Source organism: Papaver somniferum, chromosome 7 (assembly GCF_003573695.1).
Source record: "Papaver somniferum cultivar HN1 chromosome 7, ASM357369v1, whole genome shotgun sequence".
Lineage (NCBI taxonomy): Eukaryota > Viridiplantae > Streptophyta > Magnoliopsida > Ranunculales > Papaveraceae > Papaver > Papaver somniferum.
This window is the reverse complement of record NC_039364.1, coordinates 99,964,036-99,986,334: the sequence shown is the minus strand read 5'-3', so window position 1 is coordinate 99,986,334 and position 22,299 is coordinate 99,964,036.

Below are 22,299 nucleotides of genomic sequence, written 5' to 3'. Positions count from 1 at the left end.
GTGTATCCATTCCTTTAAATAGATGAGGACACAACGGCTCTTTTCCACTTTATCATTCCGGCATTGTCAGTATCTTAGATCCCACGTCGAAAATGGTCTTTACTGGTTTATGGTTCAAAAAAAATAGCCATTATGCATTGAATGCTCTATTCCGGCAGTGTACGTTAGATTTTCGACAATGCCGGAACCAATTGCCGTCACACTAATGTATATAACTAAAAAGCCGGAACATTGTTTATTGCACTCAGAATTTTGACACTGAATTCCGGCATACAATTATATAGAGTATATATAAGATCTACGCCGGTACCAGATACCGGCATGGAATTATGTAAACATAGAATGCCGGAAATGTAATTTATTTCAAATGTAATCCTTGTCGACGGAAAAAAGAATGCACTTAGCATGTGCATCAAGCCTTTTAACCCCTAGGCGACCCTAGTGGACGAGTTATAGTCTCGTGAGGGTTTACATAGAGATCTACCCACAAAACCTACACTAAAATTTCTAAAGCCATCAATCTTCGTCCGAGGACGATACACTCTCCATCATCTCCGGGGCATACTCCGGGATTTTGGACTCCATGAATTGGTAGCTTGCATCGAATGCGAATGCTTCCCCCTTTTCCTCCAAGTAGCGCGCTTTGACGACTTCATGCTACAATAATATAACACAAACTTACTTGGTTAGTGGTGTTTAGTAGGACGATCAAACAACATGGATCACGTAAAATAAACCACAACAATACTTACAAATTGGTCAATGGACAAGTTAAAGTGGGGATCGTTGAAAATTGATTTTTGGATGTCTAAATAAGCAAGTATCGCACTTTCAATGACTTGGTGCCTATCATGAATCTGTTGAACACTTCTTCTATTCGGATTCCCAAACTCTTGCATATATTTGTTGTATACCTTACCCCAAAAGGTTACGAAATCCACCCTTATGGAGGACTGCCTCCTAGCTCGAGTTTCCGCGTACCAAGCTTTGGTGATCGCCAAATCTTCATTTGAATCAAGGATGCCATTGCTTTGTATGTTGAGGTATTGGGAGAGTTAGAAATATTATATAATGATATCAGCTTTGGAGAGTATATGGAACTAGGTGTGTGTTGTTTTGTGGGGAGAGAAAGTGTATTTATAGTATGATCCCCAAATATGGCTGTTATTGTACTCAATCAATGAAGTTGTACTTGCAAAATTTGAATTTTGAATTTGCCGGCATAGTAGTAAGGATAAACGAACCGCCGGAAAATTGAGCCGGATTGTGTCATCTATAACATCAATGCCGGTACATGGTTTATTATACACATAAACCATATAATTTTTGACACTATATACCGGCATGTAATAAATATATAAGATCTACGCTGGTACATGATACCGGCATGGAATTATGTAAACATAGTATGCCGGAAATTTAATTTATATCAAACGTAATCCTTGTTGACGGAACAACGAATGCACTTAGCACGTGCATCAAGCCTTTAAACCCCTAGGCGACCCTAGTGGACGAGTTATAGTCTCGTGAGGGTTTACATAGAGATCTACCCACAAAACCTTGCGAAATACCTAACCAAATGCCCTAAAAACCTAAGCAAGCACCACTAAACTATTAATCTTCTTAAGAAGAATCTGTCTCCGATTCACCCAGCTGGTGGTACTCCATGACTTTGGTTACAATATGGTTGACGTTGGCTTCAAACATGAATGCTTCCCCCTTTTCTTGTAAGTAACGCGTTTTCACGGATTCATGCTACAAAAACAACACACAAAATTTGTTTGCTACATAAAATTTTCAAACGAGTAGATTATGTCGAATTAATCATAAAGATAATTACGATTTGTTGAGGGGACAATGTATTGCGGGTAGCGTGATTGATCCGGTGTTTCATTTTTATATACTCAACCACCGCATTTAGGATGATGTCGTGTCGTTCCTCGATTTGTTTGGCAGTTCTTCCTTTCGGGTTACCGTAATCGTGAATAAATTTGTTAAAAATATTCAACCACATGGAATCCCGCGTGCTGTTATCTATAGTTGAAGGACGAGTTTCGGCGTACCATGCTTGGGTGATTGCTAAATCTTTCTTCGAGTCGAACGATGCCATTTGTTGTATATGGGATTAGGTACTATACTAAGTTATTTATAGATAATTATTCTAAGGTTTAGGGTTTCTAAGTTAAGAGGCTCAAGGAGATATATAAAAACACACCAGTTTAGGACTTTTGGGTCCAAGTATTAGCTTACTTTATATAGAGAAAAACCTCAACGACTATTTTTTTTTGAAAATCACCAAAACCGGCATTGTAGTAATTGTGACATAAGATGCCGGCACCAAGTACCGGTACAGTTTTCCATAAGCTAATCATGCCGGTACAAGGGAATTTCTTTGCAGAGATTGGGCCAAATATGCAACCATTACCGGCATGGTTTTACAACAATAATCAATGTCGTTACAGGGAACCGGCATTGGATCTATAATAGAGAGTACGCTGGCGTTTGTGAGATTAAAAAAAAAACGGCTAGTTTTTTGAAAAATAAGACCGTTGGTGATTCATTTCTATATAATACTCTCCATTCCTTGGAAAAAATCTACACAAACCACCCACCAAATAAAAAAATTCCTTCTCTCAAGAAAGCAAGCATGGTTAAAGCTTCACAAGGGATGGGAGATTCATCATCTAGCTCTATTTGCAAAGTAAGTATATTAAACGTTACTAACAATATAATCTTCACTACTATGACGCATAACTAATATAATCTTCTCTTACAGAGTCATCATTGCAAGTGTCAAATTTGCAAGCCACCTTCTCATCTAGCCATGGACTGTCCTTTTATTTATTCAAAGTGTAGAAGCTGTGATGGGACACGCCGGCTTTGGATTGCAAAAACTGATGATGCTGAAAATGGAAGAATGTTTCTAAGGTGTTTGAATCACCCAAAGTGCGATGAGTTTCAATGGTTTGACAAAGCTTTTGAACTAGCAGAGTCAAGAGAAAACCACAAGGGCCACTGCAAGCCTATCGATGGGTGTGATGGGTGTTATATAAAGGGAAAGGAATATTTTGAAAGAGAAGAAGAACCAATGAAGATGATCCTTGACACCCCCATCCCGGACGATGTCTTCGAACAGATTCGGGAAACGCTCAAAGGTTCCGCAATTGTTGAAAAGGGATGGAAATAGATAATCTTTAACCAAATGTAATCCATTATATGTTTTTTAGCATGTTTTAATTTAAAGTTTCAAATCCAATGTAATAGACTACTTAGGAATGAAATAAAAGAGTGTTTGAAATGGATTTATACTCAAAACTAGCAGAGTGCCGGCATAGAAGCAACCAAGCTTACAGTGCCGGTTTTCTGTCAACTATGAAAATTTGGAAAAAATCATAAAACCGGCATAGATGTTAGAAAAACGACTATGCCGGTACCTTCCAATTTCTATACAGGAACATGAAATTTTTAATCTTCTAGTTCCGGTATGGTTTTATAAAACATTTCATTGCCGGTACGAGGAACCGACAATGAACTGTAATTTATGTGCATACCGGAACGAGTACCGACGTTGTTGAACCTAAGCTTTTCCATGCTGGTAGCATTCGTGAATAAATCTTGCAAAAATAACATTTCACTAGAAATCTAAACATATTCGACATAAAGCAATCACTAAAAATTTAAACATGTTCAAAATAAACCAAACAACTGGATTCTGCTTAAATGTTCTTAACGCAGGTAACATAAACTAAAAGCAAGCCAAACAACTAAAGAGTTAACCATGAGATACAAATGAAAACAAGTTCGGAATTGTTCAAGACGTAACAACCACCATCCAGAAAAAGAAACACAACTAAATAGTTAATCACTTGGTCTTTTGCTTCTTTTGTACCAGTTTCTTCTTAATTTCCCCGAACAAATCTCTTTTACTAGGGTCTTCTTCAATTTTATCAAGCTTTTCCACGACTTCCTTCACTTCTTCATTGGATAGCCCCTCTCCTTCATCGTACTTGCAACATAACTGCTTCCTCAACTTGCCAAGACGACGCCGCTAGTTTCATACATACAACACATAATTAGTATATATATGATAATATAAGATTATGTGTACATTAAACGACTAAGTAATTAACAATACTTACTAGCAATCCAACGGTCTTATTAAGTTGGGCGATCGTAGGTGGTGACTGTGCGGGAGTTGGAACGGGAGGGTGTTTCCGGGGTGGAACTTGGACGTCATCCGGGCGGACGACAAAAGGATGTGACCATTGCAGGTAATCTTCCATGTAGTCGGCATCAAACTCATCACCGTTTTCCGAAAGCTCCCACTTATCCTACTAACTAATATCTACCAAACGACGTGGTTCCCTATCCCTCCAATCTGTTGGATCCGGTTTTGGATCATATTCTACGTGCAACCGATTAGGATTTGAAAACACCGAGAAAGGTCAAGAACAAAACATTGAAAAGAGTCCGTCTCGAAATGTGATAATTGCTTATATTCAAGTTGGCGCATCACACATGTAGGATTGGCCATAACGTATCCTTTTGGGTGGAACAACGGCCCATGGTAGAATGCAACGTTACCAAACCTCAAAACTTGGTGGTTTCCTCTAACCTCCTTGTAAGGGTCGAACATAACATCTTTGGTACTCATCGCGTCCAAAGCCAATCTCATATCGATCAGTCGACCCATGTTACCGGGCTTCAGAGTATTGTTCAACTCGTATCTCTTAGCTATAGGCGTATCGGGTTCGGGAAGGTATTTGATCTTCAAGGAGGTCCAGTCCTTGAACAAGGTTGAGAAGTGTTCATAAGCCCACACCTATTCCAAGGTGAAGCAATAAGTTTTGTTTCTAAGTTCACGATAAGGGTACATGTGAACAATATACATAATAACATAAGTTTAAAAACAAAATTACCTGCAGTAGAGTGAAATTCCTGACAAATTGGTTGGTTTTAGCCTTAGAGGCCCTTCTCATCTCCGTCATCAAATGTGCCATTACCGTGGTGCCCCAAGAATACCCATAGACATATTCCAACGGATCCAAGTACTGAAGATAGTTCGCACTAACCCTATTGACATTAGTTTCAGGGAATACCCTAGTGCCCAAGATGTATAACAGGTACGCAACGACAGTATAACGAATTTGTTTAGGGACCTATCCATCCTCCAAACTTATTTTCTTTGTGTTTTCAAACTTCTTCTTAAGCAGCATCGACTTGATTGTCTTTGTCTTACCAGACGTGGATTCATAAAAGCTCTCCACAGAAGTTTTGTAGTCCCAACCAAACAGCTTGTTAGTCAGAGCGTGCAACTTCGACCATTTTAGGTCCAGAGACTCAACTCCTTCTGCAATTGATTTTCCGATAACACTCAAGCCTAGAATGTTCTGAGCATCTTTAGGGATGAAGGTCATCTCCCCAAAAGGGAAGTGCATGGTATCGGTTTCACCATGATACCTTTCGACGAATCAATTGACAGTCACGGATTCATCCTTCACATAATTTTCAACCAAAGCATATAGACCAAAATACATTACTATTTGTTGGACCTCTTCACATTCCTCGGACAATTTCCAACAATCCGCGGCTTGGTTTCGGCAAACACGCACAACCTTCTTATGATCCTACAATTAGGAGACAATACCATTAAGATATTTTACATAAATACACAACAATACATATGCACAAGATAAAAAATTCTTACATAGGTTTGATAGATAGTACGAGCCCACGAGTGCTTGTATCCAAATAGTGTTTTCGGTTCCGGAGCTTCACCCCAAATTCTACCACGTTCAAGGTCAGGTATCATGTCATTAATATGAGGAAGGTGGGAACCTTTAACTTTCACTTTGCCTTTGCCCTTCTTGCCATTGCCTTGTGTTGGTTGTTGACTTGGCCCACCAAATTCACTCTGGCTTGCTAATTGACTTGGAGGAACCACATTATCTTCATCCTCACTTTACTCTTCATCTTGCTCATCTTGATCATCGTGCTCATGGATTACAACTCGACTACGGTCACCACCACTCTCCCAAATTATCCCTCTTGTCTCAGCCCCCAAACGCTTTTTGCGACCTTCATATTTCCCTCGAGGAGGGAGAGATTGAGGAGTATCAAGACCGTCCTTCCTTCTTCTCTTAGTGACCGCATCTTTAGTTTTTCTTTTGCTAGCTTCCTTGGATTTTGACCTATATCATAAGCACACAAAATGAATGTGAGACAACTCACTTTCAGTTTTTGTACCGGCATTGACTTACTTAAACTAACCACACCGGTTAAATGTTCCGGCAATGAACATTGACTATGGAGAATGCCGGTAGTCATATGTAATTCTCCTGGATATCAAAAGACTACTACCGGCACTCTCGAAATAAATCGATTACATGCTGTAACTTTGTACCGGCAAAAAAATCAACCTAAAATCTGTGCCGGTATCAGTGACAAATTCTTAAGTTTTCCTGTATGTTTTAAGTCCACTACCGGCATGCTCTAATTATTACCAAAGAATGCCGGTACCCAAAATCGGCATATAATGCAACCCAAAATCTATGCCGGTACTAGTGACAAATTCATAAACTCTCCTGTATGTTTTAAGTCCATTACCGGCATAGACGAATTATTATTAAAGACTGCCGGTACTAAAAACCGGCATATACTTCGACCCAAATTCTATGCCGGTAGGAAAAATTCAGTTTCAGGTGAATCTGGGGTTGGAAACGGCATTGCGAACACAAAACCGACACTGTATTCATACATATTTCAGTGTCGGTACTCATTTAAACTCAACTGTTTCAGTTAGGGTTCACGATTCTAACCTAAACCCATTGCTATAAATCGATTTAAACACTCATAAAGTAGTTTAAAATCACTTACCTTCTCACAGAAGCCATGGTTGCGAGAGGTTGATTCTTCGAATCTTCTTCTTCTTGCTCTTGAGCAATCTTAGCAATTCTTTGTTCCTGTTTTCGTTGAGAAATCAATTTTGAGTTCAATTGGGCATTTGTTTTCTTTCGTGGAGGCATTGTTTATGATTTGGGTAGGTTAATCGACGAAGAAATTTTTGAATCGACGAAGAATCGATGAAGAACGATGAATTTTGTTTTCCTTCAAAACCTAACCCTAAAATTGCCGGTAGTGAATTCAGAGAATGGGGATATGTTTTGGTTATTTGATTTTTATGTTTTAGGAGAAAGGGTATAATGGTCTTTTTATAATGTTTTTTAATTAATCAAAGGGTATTTTAGTATTTTCATACCCAAAAATCACCCCTTAGCACACACCATGGATTGGGGGAAGTAATCAATATCCCTCAATTACTTTTTTTATCCCCCAATTTCGCATTCATTTTTCTCACACATTATAATCGTCAGATAGAAATTTCAAATCTCATACCTTTTTATTTTGAATTCGTTGTAGTACCTATTATTTTAAAAATATATCAACTTAAAAACACATATTTTCTATAAATAATATATTTTTTTCTTTAAATCACACTCATACCCGTCAAAAGACTCAAAATGTATTGTAATGTTCGTAACATGTTTTTTAAGCCTTGATCCTCACTACTTTTTATTTTTAATTTGATCGTTGTATTAATATTGCCTGCTATTTTATAAAAATATCAACTTAAAAACATGCTTTTATGTAAATAATATATTTTTTCTCTAAATCATACGCATACCCGTCAAAAGCCTCAAAATCTATTATAATCTCCGCGGCCTATTTTTTAAGCCTTGACCCATACCAACGGGGGCTAGAGCATAGATTTACACCAACTATCATGTTCCTTTGTTTGTTTTTTTTGAAGCAGACCAATTAGAACTTGGAATAATGGAGATTGAACTACATTTCAATAGTTAATTTTGCAAGGAATAAAATTGTCGTAAGTGTGAAATAATCATAAGATGGAGTTCGCTAGTCGCACTTTTTAATAAGGTTTATTTCGATGCCAGCTTTCATCATAATACTAAATATGCATGGGTGGGTCTAATAATTCATTCTTTTGCAGGTACATGTAAAGGGACATGATGCATTCCAGTAATTGCAGCTGATGAAAAATAAGATGAGGCTTTAAGAGCTCTACATGCAGTATTACAGGAAAAAGAAACTAATATAAATAATGTGCACTTGAAGGAAGACCGTAAGAATGTGATTGAAGCTATAAATGTAAAAGATACATCGATCAAATGGGAAACTAACTCCATTATTTTAGATTGTAATAAACTATTAGAATACTTTGAAAAATGGAAATGTACTTTTCTTCCAAAAGAGACTAAGACCGACCTTTTAGATAAAGAAACTTACACTTATACTTCTTGTTTGTTTAGATTTAATAACTTTCTGTATTGGTAACAAACCTCAGTAGAGGATGACATTTTAAGTTAATTATTATGAATAAATCTCCTTTCTTAGTAAAAAGAAAAAACAAGAAGACAGAGCTACAACAGAGTGACTCGAAGGATTATGAGTTTTATACGATTCCTGTTGAACTTATATCTTCTCCAACATTGAACGTGGCATCACCCACAAGACATCTCCTAGTTTAAGTTCCTAATTATTAGTAGAACTTTGTTTTCATCTCGAGCCCATAAAGTTTTTTATCTTTTCCTTTACATATTCGTCAAGATATAATTGGTTGAAATTATTTCTATTGTATATTTATTTTTGAATTATTTATACTAGTAAAAGTGTGACTATGACGAGAAGACATTCTCTACCTGAACCTTCAAAACTAAAAGTATCTCCAACAACAGGTGTAAAAATCCTACGTGGAAATTTTATTAAGACCATTATTTATGCGAGTTTACACATGCAGCAAATATAGTACCTCGTAGATACAAAAAACTATTTCCAATAGTATAATATTTAACCCTTTGAGTATCTTGTGTGATAAAATGTTAACCGTTTTAATTTTATTGTAACTACTTATTAGAAAAAACAATAAAAAAATGATGTTCATACCGTGTATAAAATACATAAAAAGACCGCTAATCAATCCCGTCTTGCCTGTGAATGATGATTCCAGAAGTTTCCACACGTCTTGTTTCCCAAGTTGCTTGCACATCAAGTTTATACCAAAATTAGGGTTACATAAAATTGATCAAAAAAAAGGTTACATAAACTATATATATACATGTATATTAAACCCTAAAGGAATAGGGAATCCTAGATTAGCTAACCATACAATAATTATTGTAATCTCATATCAAGCAATACTCTCCCTATGGGATTCCTCCGTGGATGTAGGCAACACTTTCCCAACCACGTTAATTTTGTTTCCTTTGTTTATCGTTTTCTATCCCTAGCTAATTTTCAATAATAATCATCAAATCATCGTGTTTAATGCCTAAAAGTAATTTTGGGTACAAACATTGGCGTCGACTAAGGGGATTTGTGTAAAACAATCGTGTTTTGTCATTAATAAAACTGAAGCATAAATCGTGCACGAGATTCCATCCAAAAATCAGCAAAAAAAAAAAAAAAGTTGGGGTCAGAAAACTGTTGCGAAACAGTTGAAGAAACTGTTACGAAGATAAAAAAAACTGTTGCAAAACAGTTAAAGAAAGCGTTGCAAGAGTTGAAGAAAAAGTGGCGATAAAGATTTTAGCGACCGTTGCCAAAGGTTTTATCTTCATCCAACCTCACGTACAGCTCCAGATCAAGCAAATCTTCACCATCAGATTCAGAGGATCTCGTCCATAGGATCTGTCCAGCCTCCTATCCATAGGATCTGACATGTCAGCAGACGCGGTCCAATTAGCAGTTATTGAGTCAGCGACCCTTCATAGCTGATTGTTCTGCCATGTCAGCTTCCAGTCAACTACCACATCAGCATAAAAGTGTCTGTCAGTAACTTCCATGTCTCTAGTCCAGTCAGCAGTTCTAGTCAGCGTATTCTGCACTGTCATTAGTGCCACATCTGCAGCAGCATGCGCTCTTCGTGAAAATCTTGTTTAGTCAATAACTTCTTCGTTATATGTCCGAACTGAGTGATTTTTGGCTCGTTGAAATCTTCTTTCAATTCCCTGCAACATGGAAGCAAAAATTCTTGTTTTCGAGAAACCTTGATGTGCACTTGGAGCAGCAAAATGATCGAGTTCGAGGTTCGTGGATAGGGACATGAGTTGAGGTTTGTGGATAGCGACATGATCGAGTTCGAGATTAGGATTTCTTAGACCCTTCAATATTTAGCCTTGCATCACATCGCAAGCACCTAAAGCCTCACCTTGCACATAAGCATTTAAGTCTTGCTTTCGCAAGCATAAAATCTCGTCTTGCACACGAGTATGCACCCTGGAAAGAATAAAGTCCCGTCTCGACCACGCGATCCCAACGACCGATATTGGTCCGCATAAAGTCTCGTCTCAACCACGAGCCCAACGCTCAATATTGGTCCAAAGACTCGTACTCAGCACAAGCAACAAACAGTCTGCCCGAGCAGCGAGCGCTACAACCTTGTTACGTTGTGAGCAAAAATCCTTGCCCCATCCGCAAGCATGCATACTACATTCCTATCAAGACTCGGCTAACTCTCGTCACAAGTCTAGTACGTGAAAAAATTCTCGCCCAACACGTGAGCAAATTTCATTGCAGGTTATCACAGTTGGGGGCGTCTTCGTGATATCTCTACAAATTCTTGGGGAGAGTTACGTCATCAAAGGTCGACACAGAAGGAAAAATAATCTTCTTAACCACCAAAAAGTTGGGGCTTAAGAGGGGGCGATGTTTGTACAGTGTATACAATACACGGAAAGCCCGCTCATCAAGCCCGTCTAGCCCGTGAAAAAGATTTCAGAAGTTTCCACACGTCTTGTTGCCCAAGTTGCTTGCACATCAAGTTTATACCAGAATTAGGGTTACATAAACTATATAAATATATGTATCTTAACCCCTAAAGAAATAGGGAATCCTAGGTTAGCTAACCATACAATAACTATTGTAATCTCATATCAATACAATACTCTCCTTATAGGATTCCTCCGTGGATGTAGGCAACACTTTCCAAACCATGTTAATTATGTCTCCTTGTTTATCGTTTTTTAGCCCTAATTTTCAATAATAATCATCAAATCACCGTGTTTAGTGCCTAAAAGTAATTTTTGGTACAAACAAATAACATGGAGGTAATCCAAAGGTGTAAATAAGCCTTTCTTGAAAACCTTTATATTTAGTATCTCATCCCTCCTTGTTTGTAAGACATAACTATTGGAGATGAATTCATGTTAAATGGGGATCCAAGATCTTACGTGTGATGAAAAATTCAGACATTTATTATATATATCGACCCCCATCTAACATAAATTCTCACCCTCTGTTACGAATTCTCTAAAATGTTTAAGAGAAAAATTCACCACACCTTGGCACAACCATGAGTTAAGAGTCGGAAATTATATTCTAAGTATTCTATGTGGCACAACCTTTTACTCTTAGACTATCCATGGAATATCTCCAACAATAGGTGTAAAAATTCTATGTGAAAATTTTATTAAGACCTTTATCTATGCGAGTTTACACATGTAGCAAATATAGGACCTCATAGATAAAAAAAACTATTTCCAATAGCATAATATTTAACCTTAGGCTATCTTGTGTGATAAATAAAATTATGTCATGGAGGTAATCCAAAGGTGTAGATAATCCTTCCTTTAACACCTTTATATTTAGTGTATCTCATCCCTCTTATCTTGCAAGACATAACTATCGGAGATGAATTCATGTTAAATAGGGATCCAAACTCTTATGTGTGATGAAAATTTCACACATAAAATCTTTGGACAACCATTTATTATATATTTTGACCTTCATTTAACATAAATTCCCACCAGAGATGCTATAAAATGTTTATGAGAAAAATTCACCACACCATCGGACATCAATGAGTTAAGAGTCGGAAATTATTTTTTAAATATTCTATGTGGCACAACGTTTTTCTCTTGAAGACTAGCCATGAAATATCTGTTTTGTGCCTCATTGATATTGAGAAGTAGAACGTAATTGTGAGCTTCAACTCACTTCAATATTTCTTGATTCCTCCAGTTCACTTTCGCAGTTAGTGCATGTAGGCATATCCCTGCCAATGATATTGGGTCATGTTATATGGCTTTACAAAAATTTGATTTTGAAGCAGCCTGGATTTGGATGCGATCATTTCCCACTCAATGCCAAAACAAATAGGACAGAGATAAGATACTTAGTTACTTGAAAATAAATAAACATGGAAGGATGAACCACAATAACCGAAGTTAACTAAAAGGTTTCCGATAAACTTCCACAATATCCCATAACCAAGCTTTAAAAGAAGGAATATATACAAGACTTTTAATTCTGTCTAGTGAAACTGTAAAATAAACCGCAAAAAATGCTAACAAAAAACTGAACCAAACAACAAGAGAAGAACATGTTTGAAAGTAACAGGTGAAGCAACATCAGTTCTTTCGAGTAACTTTGTTTGTCTCATCCCACACCACTACTTCCCTCTCTGCAAAACTACATAAATACCTAATTACAACAACATCGATGAAACAAATGAAAGGTAGATAAAACATTAGCAGAAATCTTCTTACTCCTGACTTTTACACCCAAATTGGCTTGAGCATCCGCGTCACTATTATAGTCCTTGAATGGGCATGAGAAAATAATTAGATCTATTTATATTCTGACTGGTTGCAAAAAGTAAAAAATAACAAAGTAAATTTTACGAAATAATTTTGAGATGCGAGAAGCATGTGGAAACTAACCCTCTCAGCATGGCTGGAATCAAAAGACTGAAACTTATCCTTATTGAAAAGGCGAGGGTACCCAAATATACTTCAAGCTAAAACTTTTCCTACCTATAAGTCCTTTCTCCAAAAGTGATTGTCTATGGACTGAGTCGAGACAATGCAACTAATTGGTTCACACTTCGTGTGATCGTCTATGGATACGAGATCGAGACAATATAACAACGAAGTATGTTTACTTGATACAAAGGTTCTTACTTAACCAAACACAATAGGATTGCTTATCAAGTAAATAGGAATCAACGTTTGTGTAATTTACTTTAATTATAATAAAACAATTATAATGCAGAAATATAAAGTAAATGACACAACAAGATTTTGTTAACGAGGAAACCGCAAATGCACAAAAACCCCGGGACCTTGTCCAGAATTGAATACTCTCAGGATTAGGCCGCTACACAAAATTACACCAACTTCGTATAGTTTAGACCAAACAACTAAACCTATAGTTCACCTAGTTACTTCTATATTCCCACGCTTCCAACTTATAAATAAGTCACGTACTTGGAACAATTCCTTTGGTTCGTATTCCAAACAGTAAAGGAACAACAAATCTGTTTGGTATCAACTATTCAACCAAGTGATGTGAGTTGGACAAAGGCTCTTCTGTTTATCTTAACATAAACTCCTTCGTCAGGTTCTTAGATCTATCTTATGTTCAATTACCAAAGGTAATCGTTAATATTTTGCAATCAATACTTTTAATCAAAAAGAATTGTATTGATGCCGATATACACAACTAATCAATCCAATTTACCACAAGGAAAAACCGATTATAGTTGGATCCTCTTATATCGAAACAAGTATTGTGCACACCAAATATTATAAACCTAAGTCAAAAATTTTCAATCTCTTCCTTGTCTTCAAATCTTCTTAGATCTTCAATAAACACCTGCACACAACAACTTGAATCTCTTGTGATCAATCACGCGCAGAACGGAGTCTGTTAATAGTGGATTATCACAAGATCGTCTTTAGCACTAACAACAGTCTAAATACTAGTTTGAGTGAATCTTATATCAGAAGAGAAAATTCTCAAGCATAAACAAACTAGGTGCAATCAAAGTTCAACCACCGTTAGTCAATCAAATCAATCGAAAACACAAGATAAACCGCAGTTATCTAGTTTCCCACCAACGGTATTCGTAGAGCTTCTCAATCCCAAAGAAGACTTTAAAATGAGCGGTCGTAAGAGATTTCGCTTAATTAGGTTACTCTCCTCTCTGAAGAGGCGGCTACACCAGTAACAACACAACCGAGGAAGTTTGCTGTCACGAAGGATTAGTTTACTAGAAAGGAAAACTTCAAGTATTTATAGACAAGGAAGTTTGGACACCAAGGAATTTCCAATACCAAAAATATTCTCAAAGATATTCCATATATTCCAAATTCGGTTTTCATATTCCTGGAAATGCTCTGTCCAAAATAATGACCGAAAATCTCCTTGGAAAATCTTTAACTAGTAAATGAACATTACTAATTCTTATTTTCCATATATAAAATTAACAACCTTAATTAAAATATTCTTAACTTATTTAATTTCGATCCTGGTATTTTCTTCCTGTAGCTATTAAGGAATAACTTTGAACAATAAAAGATAAACAATACTGCATGTGTTCAAAGTGTGATGACATCCTTACTTTGTAAGTCCACTTTCATACTTACACCCTTGAAACCGATTTGCCACACTTCCAAACAAGTTTAGAATTGGTTCATCTAACTTTCAAGAACTATTGGTTCAATCACAAGTCATGGGTTTAACGGTTCTAACAAAACAAGTTTCGGTTCTACCTCCATGTGAGTACTGTGCATAGCCACACTAGCTTTCCAAAATTCGGTTGACTAGGTACTAGGATCGGTTCCCCACATATATATGGTATCTAACTTATATGTGTTGCACATGTCCATAGGATCGGTTCCCCTTTGCCCAAGAACGTGTTGCACATGTTTATAGGATCGGTTCCCCTTTCTACTATAAACCTTGCTGCACCTCATACAAGGATCGATTCCCCTTTGTGATGTACTACACCTCTTCATAGGATCGGTTCCCCTTTACCCAAATTCGGTCCAGTCAATCACAAACTCGATCATACCTCACAAGTGATTACTTAAGATCGGTTTTACTAATAAAAGTCATACCAATACATAAGTCAGGCCTTTGTGAATAGTTCTACCAAGAACACAAACAAGTCGTGAGCGGTTATACTAAATCACACATATTGGATGTTTGACAAGATATGCAATGAATAACAATCCCAATAACGCCTGGCGATTTCCTTTTTGATTCATAAACAAGTTTATGAACTTACTTCCTTAAAACACATGTAAAACATTGTTTCCTAGGATGAAATCCTCACCTCATACCCATACATAATCACAATAGCATTTAAACGATTATGTCGATGTCTTATCTACAAAGTTTAATGGTTAAGCAATAAACTTCATATTGTATTCCTTAATACTATGTTTATCTAGAGTTCAAACATGCTTCGTAGTTTTATTTTCAATATGCACGACTTGAAATATACGTTAGGGAATGAAATGGTTCAAGTCAAATATCACTAACCTCAAGTGGAAGGATGATGTTGTCGTTGTAGCTTCTTACTTCTTCACTTCTTCAAGTTTGTAATGTCTCATATCCTAATACTTTCAAGCTAACCTATACGAAGTTGACTCTAGTACATAATCAAGCAACTCTTAAATGAGTTTTGATTCACTGAAATATGACAACCAAACTTGACATACCAACGCTTGGTGGGCTCAACCGAGCTATGCTCTAACAATATCCCCCTTTTTCAATTTTAGTGACAAAATTCTTACAATCATATGGATATACGCCCCCCACTAATTTGGTAAACCCCCATTATCCTAATTGCAGACTCTTCCGATGGTCAATATCTAATAAATATGCCATTAAGGGGTTGATAGATAGTTCAACCAAGCACTAATTATCATATTTGATTTTTTGGTAGATATTGCAGCGCCAACACCTGTTGAGGGACATGATGTGTCGCTGGTGTACTGCATCTATAATGGAAATGTTCACACCTGAAATGGCTTAACATTGATGAGATTTGTTAGGTGGACAAAAAATGGTCAAACATAGTTAGGTGTACAAAAAATGGTCAAACATAAGGTCAAATACCAAATAAAATCAGCACAATGGTCAAACATAAGGTCAAATACCAAATAAAATCAGCACACTTGTGTATATTTGGCATAATTATTTGATTTGATAATTAGTTAACAGATGGGCCATATCTTGAACTGCAGCATGGTTTGGTTCAGGCATCATGCCATATCTCAATACCCTGGTCCCTGAGTCCTGACCAAAAACAAAATAGGTCAAGCAAAATCAAATCATCATTGTGCCACATAATGCCTAAATTTTAAAGAAAAATAAAAAAGGTCTAAAGAGTTTCGAACCTCCAACCTCAAACTTAAAATAACTAAAGTGAACCATTGTGCCTCACTAAAGTTTTTGAAATTTGATTTCCCTTCAAGATATTTTCTATTTTTGTTGTTGTTGTTGTTACCGCTTAACATCTAAACTTGAGTACTTATTATTGTACTAGCTAATTCCTTTGTTACTAGTGCCTTGGATATATAGTAGTATCTTTTCTTTACTACTTTAGTCAACTACATTGCACTATTTTACTCCCAATTCAAATATTCTTAAAAGCAAACTAATAAATTATTACGGAGTAATATAATACTAGCTAGTGCCTTGGAAGATTATAAATGCTTTTTTGTGCAATTTTTTATTTATTAAAATCCCAATTAATATTCTTAGAAGCAATTCTAGCTATCTCTTACAATTAAATTTATATTAAAAGAATCGGTCGGTATTTATTTTTTAAAATACTGGCCGATAATATAGGATTTTATCATGTTTATGCCTTTATTCTGGACGAAACATGAAATATCAGTGATACATAGATATGAATATCCGATAATATCGCATTATTGGTCGTATCAGACCGATCAACCGATAATATTGGCAAGGATGTTTGGGGATCTTAGGTTGTCAGGTGTAACTAGTTTATTTTATTGGTCGGCATTATGCACGAACGACTATGATTGGCTTCGTCGACAAGACTCGATATCCAAGTTTTTTTTACCAATGTCACTCTTGGACATGGCTTATTCAGCTAAACCATTTTTTATTTCGATGTCACGATCATAAAGAGTATAGTTCATCCAAAATTAAGTTTCCAAGAGTATTTCCACCAAGATAAATTGATTGATGGTAATTTTCCATTTTTCCGATGTCACTCTTGAACGAGCTTGTAAAATCTAAGTTTCATCCAAAATCTAAGTTTCCGGAGATCACCGAGATAAATTGAATTAATTTTCTATTTTTACTGATGTCATGGACGAGCTTATAAACCAATTTATATTTCGATGTCAAAATCTTAGCAAGTACAATTTATCGCCCAAATCTAAGTTTACCGGGGAATATCTCCACCAAGATAAATTGATTGATGGTAATTTTCAATTTTTACCGATGTTACTCTTGGACAAGCTTATAAACCCCGGATTTTTATTTCGATGTAAAGATATCTTAGCAATTATATTTCATCCAAATCTAAGTTTCCGGAGATCACCGAGATAAATTGATTTAATTTTCTATTTTTACCGATTTCACTCATGGACGATCTTGTAAACCAATTTATATTTCGATGTCACGATCTATGGTAATTTTCAATTTTTACCGATGTCACTCTTGGACGAGCTTCTAAACCAATTTTTATTTATTTCGATGTCACGACCTTAGCAAGAATTTTTCGTCCAAATCTAAGTTTCCGGGGAGTATTTCCACCGAGACAAATTGCTTAATGTTAATTTTCCATTTTTACCGATGTCACTCTTGGACGAGCTTGTAAACCAATTTATATTTCTTCCAAGTTAAATTCCTTGATGTTAATTTTCCACCCAATTTTTTTATTTTATATTATACTGTATTTATTTATTTTCCAAACCTATACTTGTTCACTAACCAAGTTATCATGCTTGTACGTGGCTAAGCTAGAGGTTGAATCGTAAAGTGAAAACGTGTGTCACGGTATAAAACATGAGCAAGGGAGACTAGGAGAGTATTACTACTCGGCTTTTTCTTTTCCAAGTCTCTCTCTAAACTGGACCTAGGGTTTCAGTATCAAAAACTGAAAGTTTTAGTATCAAACCAGAGAAAATGACTTCTATAGTAGTAACTTCCTTCCGATTTCTTCTTCTTGATGATGAAGACCACGAGATTGTTGGTTATTTTGGTTGCAAGGTTGTTCCTTGTTTTGGAGATGAAGAGGATGATGATTATGATGATGTTGACGATGAAGAAGAGGAGGACGATGAAGAGGATGATGAGTATGATTTTGAGGATGATGATGATGATGATGAGTATGATTCTGAGGATGATGATGATGATGAGTATGATTCTGAGGATGATGATGATGATGATTTAGATGATCCATAACACTTCTTTTGTTTTGGGATAGCGCTTGAGGATGAAGATGAAGACGATGATGATTGGCCATACAAAGATGTGGTTAAAATTGTCGACAACAGCAGTGAAGAAGAAGGGGATTCTAAATGATCTAGTCCTTTGTTTTCATGGTTCTGCTATGCAAGAATGGTATTGAATCACATCTCGATCCATCATCTTTTGTTTAGTTATGTCTTTTTTTTTTTTGTGTGTGTGTGTGTTATTAGTGTATGTTATGTTTTTTTTTGGATGTTTAATTAGTCTGTTTGTAAAATGCTTGTAAGTTTACTTTTTGTGAATGTTTAATAAAGGATGCAATATTTTGTTTAGATTCCAAGTGCATATGTTGTTTAATTTCTGTCCATTGTTCATCTGTTGGAGTATCAATCTTTTGATGAAACAGAATGAACTAGTAATGTGTTTAAGGGGGCTTAGCTTAGAGATTTTGATCTGAAGAGTTAGGATTAACCATGATTTTGTTGTGGCTTTGCTGTTAAAGTGTTAGGATCATGAATACGATAGGGACTATATACTGAGTCTTGTATTAGAGTTGAAAAACATAGCCAAATTTTTCATAAATTGCAATGCCAAATCTGACAAACTTAACCAAAAAAAAAAAATCAGAATTGAGAGCACAATTGAACAGTAGGCCTTTGACTGCTACATAATTTTGCTTACACAATTAACAAAATTAGCATACTAAAAATAATGTAAAAAACTTGAATTTAGTCTATGCCGAGTGCTCAGCCATAAATTTGCTGGTCTTGGTGACTTCCCATGTTCTTATTCATTATAATCATTATCCAAATGTTCACCATAGATTTTCTCAAATGCATCCCAAGAAGCAAAACCCTTAGGAGAATCATCTTCAACATGGATCATTTTCTTAATATGAACTAATTCCCATTCTTCATCGACATACTCTTCTAGTATATCACCAATGCTTTCCACAAAGTCATCCCATGAAGAAAATCCCTTTGGAGGAGGAGGATCATTATTAACAAGACCATTGGGAGGAACAACACATTTCTCATTAGAACTCATCCTCTCAATTCCTTCGTTCTTTTACTTATGAACGAGTATCTAGGATCCAAATCTAGCTAAATATATTATTTTTTCCTATAAATATCTAGTATGCAAATCTAAATATAGTGGGTAGGTTATGTTTACCATGAATATAACAAACGAAAATCAAGGTGATATATGGAAAGTGCGATTTTGCGGATTTTGCGAGACCCAACAGAAAAATATTGCATTAGGATTCTAGGATTAGACTACTGATCGTCAGTTCTAATTAGACACCTATATTCTTGCTGAAACCCTAAAGAAATCTCTAAATGTCCTGACACGTTAAGCATTCATGTCAATGAGATAGTACACTTGTTAAAATTAAAAGTTTACCTTCCTTATTTAACAAAGTAGTCCTTCCTTATTGAATTTCAGACGCAATTTTTCCTACTACATTATTACTACTATCATAATTGATTTTTTGTAAAATTCATAGACCAGCACTTATTGATCATGCACGGTTTACTAGGGTTTACAGGCATTATGCGACGCTGGTGTATTGCCATATCTTGATTTGTCAAAATACATCATTATTATCCTCTCCTGACCCGTCCCATCTCTTAATTGCACACAACATTATCTTTAAGAGTAAAACGAGGCGGTAGCCTAATTTGAAGGCCATAACTGTAGCATTATGGTTCACCAGGGTTCGCATGTTTGGCTCATGTATCAAGCCATATAAGTACCTGACCAAGTGACCAACAATAAGATCTAATTAATAATAAAATAAATAATAATATTTTACATCGACGAAATTAGGGATGGTCATGGGGCGAGTATGGGGCGGGTAGTGTCAATCCCAGTCACTGCCCCGTTCGTAAAAAAATACCCATCCCCGCCCCGTTACCCATATGAATTGGGACGGAGCGGGTATGGGGAATACCCATATGGGGCGGGTTTCCCATGGGTTACCCATAACACTGAGTTAATACATAAATTTGATTATAATCAAAACTTAAATGTGATTCAAACAAAAATAATAATGTAAGAACGACGCATTCTGGAATCTTAAATTCAGTAATTTATCTTAAAGTGAACAAAAGAATCTGTTAATGACTTATTAGTTTTTCTGTTTTTTCCTGTCCCGTTCTATCTTCGTCCACGTTAACCATTTCATTATCTGCTTCATTTTCTCTATTTTAACTTTTAGAGAATGTGTTTGATCACAAAAAAAAAAGAACGAAAGTGATGAATGTACAAGAACGATCGAGAATATGATAAATGAAAGAAAACTCGACTAAGTGGTTGAAGTATAAAAATTATACACATTGTTGCATAAAAGTCTAAACCCCTAACTTGTGAAAGATACGGGGCGGGTATGGGGCGGGGACCTTGAATCCCATCCCCACCCCATCCCCGTAGCTTAGTTTTCGGGTATTACCCATACCCGATCCCATCTCCATTTGTGCGGGTAAAACCCTACCCGAACGGGGCGGGTACCCACGGGGATAGGTTTGGGTGGGGCAAATGGCCATCCCTAGAAGAAATAGGCAAACGCGCAATAAGCTGCGCCATGATCCCTTTTTGAATTGCAACCTAACCTATGGAAAACAAACTCCCTCGAACCAGGAGTCATGACATTACTGTGCATGAGTTTCTGGACTCTTCTGAGGAGTCCAACCGCCTCCGGAGGTAAAAAACCAAAAGTATCAAAAGCAAAAGGAATAAAGGTATGCCCATTATCAAGACACATTTTCTGATGTTTCACTATCTTACCTGAGGCAGCCCTCAACGCCGCTTGCCCGACTATAAACGTACCATGTCCAATTCCTACTAATGGAGAAACCCCAGTAAGATTAACACATGCATGTTTTCCGTTAGCCCACCCAAAAATTAAAACATCTGCTGGTCTGAGCGTCGATTTCCCTTCGAGTGGATCAGTCAAAAAATTGACAGCCGCTTCTTTCTTTGCAGAAATACCGGCTCTCCATAGTATATCATATAAAATGTACCTCACATGATCATGTCTATGTTTAAAACCAGGGTCTACCTTACAATGAACTGCATGTTCCCCATAATTGGAGTAGAAAGTAAGAAATCATGAACATGCCCGGCTTGCATACAACCCGTAAACCCTATCCATGTCTTTAACTGCTTTTCCAACAATTAAAATCAAAAAACGGTCAAACATAAGGTCCCTGCAAAAATTGTGTATATTTATTTATTTAATTTTAATTAGTTAACAGGGGTCATATCTTAAACTTCAGATAGCACGGGCAACTACCAACACTATGTCAACAACGCCTGAGATATAGTCTATTCTTTCTCCCAAACGATCAGCAACAGAAATCTCTCTCGAATCCTTTCTTTTTCGTCGAAATCGAAATCCAGTTTCATCTTCATCAATTTCACACCCTAAAATCTGCATCAATCTTTACTCAATTTCGACTTAGATTACAGAGTTTGGATTTGGTTGATTGAATATTCAATCTTCTTTAACCTGTAACCCTAAATTCAAAGTTGGGTGAATTGAACGAACCACCACCACCATCACCAAGTTCGTCCTCTGCTTTCTAATCGAAGACTGGGTGAATTCATTGAATTAATTCCACGATGATTATCTTCATGTAATATTCATTTGGGGTTTCTTGGAGATTCATCTGCAGAAAACTTCATCAACAACAATGAATCAATTGATTCTTCTGTGAAAGATCGATTCAGGCCTAGATTTAAGTTTAATAGATCTCTCATAGAAGTATTGATAGTGATTCATAATTTTTGAAATGCAAATCTTGGTCATCTTCATCTAAGGTATTTCTCATTCATTCATTTGGGGGTTTAATGATTTTTCAAATTGGAGGTTACACACTACTGATTTTGAATGGTACAATTTCTGATGATGATTATGAACATCTCTATCTTTCAGATTTTAGGTGTATTATGTTTGCTGTGAATTGTATCCTATTTTGAGAATGTTTTGGTGATTATGAACATCTCTATCTTTCAGATTTTATGTTTATTATGTTG